The sequence below is a fragment of the Lynx canadensis genome, chromosome B3 (assembly GCF_007474595.2).
Source record: "Lynx canadensis isolate LIC74 chromosome B3, mLynCan4.pri.v2, whole genome shotgun sequence".
Taxonomy (NCBI): domain Eukaryota; kingdom Metazoa; phylum Chordata; class Mammalia; order Carnivora; family Felidae; genus Lynx; species Lynx canadensis.
Genome location: NC_044308.2, coordinates 55,484,316 through 55,490,243, shown reverse-complemented (window position 1 = coordinate 55,490,243; position 5,928 = coordinate 55,484,316). Strand labels below are relative to the sequence as shown.

General features: G+C 34.3%; 1 protein-coding gene across 4 annotated transcripts in view; it reads right to left on the bottom strand.

Annotated features, from left to right (window-relative positions):
• Positions 1–5,928, bottom strand: part of MYEF2 (myelin expression factor 2) — a 30,854-nt gene that overhangs the window by 878 nt on the left and 24,048 nt on the right. The window lies entirely within an intron of this gene.

The window sequence follows — 5,928 nt, the reverse complement described above, 5'->3', positions numbered from 1 at the left end:
CTGTGAAAGAAAAATTATAAAATTACTAGTCAGTTTAAGTGGATTTCATCTCACTACACAGGTCTGATATTCCTCATAGCCAATGAAATGATAAATAGCTGGCTAAAAATATTAATGATTTAAAAATAACATCATATAAACATTATTCTCATCATTTTACATTCTGAATATAAACATGTTAAAGTATACAAAATAGGAATAAAAATAAATTTGCTTAGGATTTAATATTTTATTAAAGTAGAACATAAAAAAATACTTTTAAATTCTTAGTTTCTGAAGTAAATTTATAGCAGCAAGGCAAACAGCATAAAATGCCAGCAAGTCACCATGCACAATAACAAACTTACAAATATGAACAAAATTACTTTTAGAAAAAAAAATTTTTTTTTCACTTTCTGCACAATCTCCCCAATCTCTCCTTTCCCTTTTATCTTCCTTTTCACTATTTCACCACTGCAAATAGTAGCAACTGCCCAGAATTTCAATTTTTACCAGGCCAAAAAGGGCCCCACTAATTCTACTTATTAACCACAGTGCCATTTTATTTATTCAATACCACAATTTGAACTCCAGTGTAAGAGTGGTACCAAATAGGTTATGGAAATAGGCATGGAAGAGATAGCATAGATTAAATCAATAGAAGTAACAGTGATGGTAAGGCCCAAAGAAGAACCTCAGAGAAGCTTCGAGGAGGAGGAAGAAAATCAGACAATTATTGCATATATAGGTAATATCACTGCTGATATTCATCAAATCATTCATCAAATTACAAAATATCCATAAACATCCACCACCCAAACCAGAACACCTTTGAGAGTAAAATGGAGAGTGATTAGTAATTACACACAAATAACAGATGAAAAGGAGACTACCCCCAGGCAAACTGGGATGTATTATCATCAGATCCACACACATTTAGGGGAGTTGTGTGCCCACTTACCATATTTCCTTTCCTTGAATATTATATAGTGGCCAAATCACTACAGGCTAATTTTAGTCTAGCAACATACTTAGAAAGCCAAATATATTTAGTTCTATAAAGGGACAAAAAAGGAGAGGGAGATAATAAAAGCCTTATTAAAAAAAAAAAAATTGCATATGCCCTTTCCCAGGTGATAGGATCTATTTTAACTTCAATGCAGGAGTAGAAAAATTTTTTTTTTCTGTTTAAATCTTGATCTGAATGATTTATTATCTATAACATCCTGGACTACTCTGTTTTTGTTTTTTCAACCATTTCCCCAATCCCACCCTTACTGCATTTTTTTAAACCAACTGGTAATCAACTGCTCACCCTAACTAAATGGTCCAAGTTAATAAATGTCATGAGTCAAAACCATGATCTTGTAACCGAGGCCAGGGAGCCTTTAACTGTTCTAGAAGTTATAAAACATACTAATCCCCAGAAAAAATTATATTATCATGGTTAAAGTAAATTCAAACAATATATAACCAACCTACAATTCGTTAAAACAAAACAAAAAACATAGAAATCACATTTTCTAATAAACAACATAAAATGAAACTTTAAAAAACTTTAAAGATAGATGCAGAGCAATTTCCAGAGTCCTCTTAATACTGTGAATGCTGAGACCTGGAAAAAGCAAGTTTAATTAAAGCATACCTTGGTCAAAGACAGCACAGTACAGTGATTTCGGTGGATTACTGTGGAGAATTATCAAGGGCTTTTAAAGTTACAGGTTCTTCCTTATCTACTTTCACCTTTCATAAAAACTTAGGGCTTCTCTTAACATCAGCTTTACTAGCAATAGTAAGTTTTACTCAAGCCAAGAAATCTTCAAAACTTCAAAGGAAAATACGTAATTATCTCATGCAAAATCTGTCTCAATCTTTCAAGTTTCTCTCTCTCTCTCTTTCTTCTCTTAAATTGTCTCTATCAGTTTAGGAATCAACAGTCAGACTCCCAAATTCCTGACCCCACCATGATCTCACAGCTTTTCAATCTGACAAGGTCTCTCCACCAAAATGCTTCCACATTCTTGCAGTCTGAACACTCAGGCTACAGAAAGTGGCTTATAGATACTTGTTTCATGGTAAGACTGTTCAAAACTCCCACAAGGCATAGAACCAGAAAGCGTTTTACGTTTTCTAATCCCATAAAAACACCAACTGAGATAATTTACTTTTCTAAAGATAAATAATTGAGAAAAAAATTTAGTTTCCAACAATTAAAATCAGACCCCCTTGGCTATATTTACATATTACAAAGTCTGAGGACTTTCTTAAATGACTTAAATATCTACTGATCTTGTGTGATTCCAAGAAAAACGAAAATAGAACTGCTATTTTAATAATAGTATAGGACAAAATAGTACGCAAGGAGAAATCAGTACAACAGAATAATCAAACATATTGCTGTTACATATACTAGTTAAAAAATGACTTATCCTGCAGTGAAAGAAACCTTTTCACTTTGTTTAATCCAGCCTATTAACATCCTGTGGGTATGCTGATATAAAATGCTGATATAAAAGCATTATCTAAAAATAGACAAAATTAAAGCAAAAATAAATAAATGGTTCAATAAAAGCCATTACCAAAGTGAAAGTGTAACATAACCACAAAAGAAAAAAGCAAAATCAGATACTCTATAAGAAGGTGTAATTATGATATAAGGGACAAAAAACAAAGTTTTAGTGTTTCTTTACAAACAAAAGGACTATCAATGAATGCTCTTCATATATTATTTTTTACTGTTACTGCATTATGTTTTACTATTAAAATATGCCAGAGTTAAAGTCGACTAGTCATCCTTGAAGCAGCACGTGGTTTAGTAAATAAAATCTAACCCAAGTCTCTTATTTTCTAGCCAGTTAACAAGCATACTGATCCAGAAAACTACATAATGGAAATCTGTGGATCAAAGTTATATTTGTTTACATGGTTTATAGCAGGAATAATTCAACAGGCTTTCCTTGCACTGCAGTTCTAAAATCTTATGATCCTGCCTCATACCAAGCCAAGTCAGAGTATAGCTAAAGTGTGTAATAAATACAGGAGCAAGTTTGAAAGACTATGTCCATGTGAGTCCGTTAGCACAAACTACAACTAACTCTGAATGGTTCAGTTAATTTATTTATACTCAGCCTTCTTAAAAATGCATGTCACTGAGGAATTACATAGGGTAGGATTAAAAAAAGATCTATTTTACTACACTCATTCTTCATGTTGTTATGTTTGGGGATATGTGAACACAATTTCCCCCAAATTACAAAGTATGAAGAAATATTGTACTGAGGTAGTATAACCTAAAATACATTTTCTTGGCCTTTGTATTTGCCCCATCAAGGACAGTTAACCACTATAGATGGTCCCAGCTTATAATGGTTCAATTTACAATTTTCAACATCATGATGATGCAAAGTGATACGCAGTAGAAACTGTACTTTGAATTTTGATCTTTTCTCAGGCCAGTGGTATGTGGTATGATACTAGTGATAGTGGGTGGCAGCCATGAACCACAACTCTCAGTAAGTCAGGCAAACACAGGGGTAAACAAGCCATACATTTATAACCATTCTGGACCCACACAACCACTCTATTTTTCACACTCAGTATAGTATTTAATCAATGATATATTCATGATATATATTTAATCAATGATACATGATATATTCAGCACCTTATTATAAAGTAAGCTTTGTGTTAGATGATTCTGCCCAACTATAAGCTAATATAAGTGTTCTGAGCACATTTAAGGTACGCTAGGTGAGGCTATGATGTTCAGTAGGCTAAATGTAATTAAATGCATTTTCACCTTACTATATTTTCAACTTAGGATGGGTTTGTTGGAATGTAACCCCATTGTAAGTCAAGGAAGATTTGTATAGACATTTGGTAAGCAGAAGGCTTTGCTGGTGAGCCATTTACCGACAGATACTGTCTGGGGAAGATGCATGGAGTACCACTAGACTTTCACTAAGAAGCAACCAAAAGGATATACTTACTCACTTTGGGCTCAAGGGGGAAAAAAACAACAACAAAACTGACTTTTACTGTGAAAGAGGTCATAATTGACTTGGAACAGGTTAGAAAGAAACTTCTCATACTAAGAAAGAAAAAACTCTCTTAAGATTTGAAAATAAAGTGCTGTGACAGAAAAATGGATAGTTCAATTCATATAAGCCAGGTAGTAACTTCCATAGTTGCCAATAGCTGAACACTTAACTCTATATTCCCATAACTTATTTTCTTTACCATCAATGCATTTTAAGGTTAAAAAGAGGAAGATGGTGGGGAATTATTTAAATATGGCATTACTTTAATATAAATCTAAATAAAAATCAGAAGCTTTTACAATAGAATTGATAAGAAAAATAAAAATCATTACACTCACGATACTACAGATTAATAAAGGACATAAGAGGAGAGCTAAAACAAAGAATAATAATTTCTTTAAAAAAATAATTTTATTTTTTAAATTTTTTAATGATTATTTATTTTTGAGAGAGAGACAGAGAGCCAGCATGGGAGAGGGGCATAGAGAGAGGGAGACAGACAATCCAAAGCAGACTCCAGGCTCTGAGCTGTCAGCACAGAGCCTGATGCCGGGCTCGAACTCACAAACTGCGAGATCATGACCTGAGACGAAGTCAGACACTTAACTGACTGAGCCACCCAGGCGCCCCCACCTTTCATTTTATTAGCTAAAATGCTGTACACATTTTTTAAATGTAGAATTGGATACTACTTTTTTCCTTTCAGAAAACGTCTGAATTGCTAATGTCCATCTATCAAATCAATGCCACTCCAACAAGAATCTCCATACAAGACCTCAAAGTTGCTGCAAGCCTTGCTCACATGTGACCTCAAAAAGAAATGTGCCTGCTACACATATGCTAAAGAAAAGTCAAATCAATATTGGTCACATTTTCAGTAATGTCATTTGTGTACTACACTTTGTTCTTTTCGTGTCTCAGTTCTACTTTGAAAAATGTCATTTATCTCATTTGGCGCTGTTTTTTTTCACTGAAACTACAACAGATATGACCTATTCCTGCCGCCACTGCTCCTCATTTGATGTATTCACTAAGGCCCTAACATGTCCATTCTTTTGCAGTCTATGGGGTTCATGGCCAGATGTTGCTGACTCATCCTGATAGATCCTCTTACTCCTACAAACACTACCAACACTGGAAAACAACATTACAATTCTGTTTTCTGTTCATGGTAACTGTTTTAATAGTTACCTCATTTTTAACATTTTTACAATTAAAAAACATTAAGTTTCTCTTATTTGAATATACATGAAAGCCAAAAAAAAGATAATCAACAAAAGGAGTCAAAAGAACATCTTTGACAGATTCACACTGCATGTTCCTTGAAGGCAAGGATACTATCTTTCACTGTTTGTATGTCTAATTCTAATGACAAGCAGACTGCCAAAAACATACTATTTGTAGACTGATTGACTGAATAAGTAACTGAATAAATGAATGAAGATCTGCTCAGAATACTTAACTCACTCATAAACATTTAATAAACTCTTCCTACATATACCGAGGCAATGAAAAATGTTAGAATGAAACGATGCAGTTCCTGCATCAAAAGCCTCTATCTAAGAGGGAAGAAAACCTATGAACAGGGGCACCTGGGTAGCTCAGTCAGTTGAGTGTCTGAATTCGGCTCAGGTCATGGTCTCACAGTTCGTGGGTTTCAGCCCCGCATCAGCTGTCTGTGATGACAGCTCAGAGCCTGGAGCCTGCTTCGGATTCTGTGTCTCCCTCTCTCTCTGCCCCTCCCCTGTTCACACTCTCTCTCTCTCAAAAAATAAACATTAAAAAAAAAAAACAACCTATGAACAGATTACTACAACAGAGTCAGGTACTCAGAACACAGATGATATCCACATGATCCTAAGTGATCACCACCACTTTATGAGAAGAGCTGAAGGCTACTTTTGTGGGA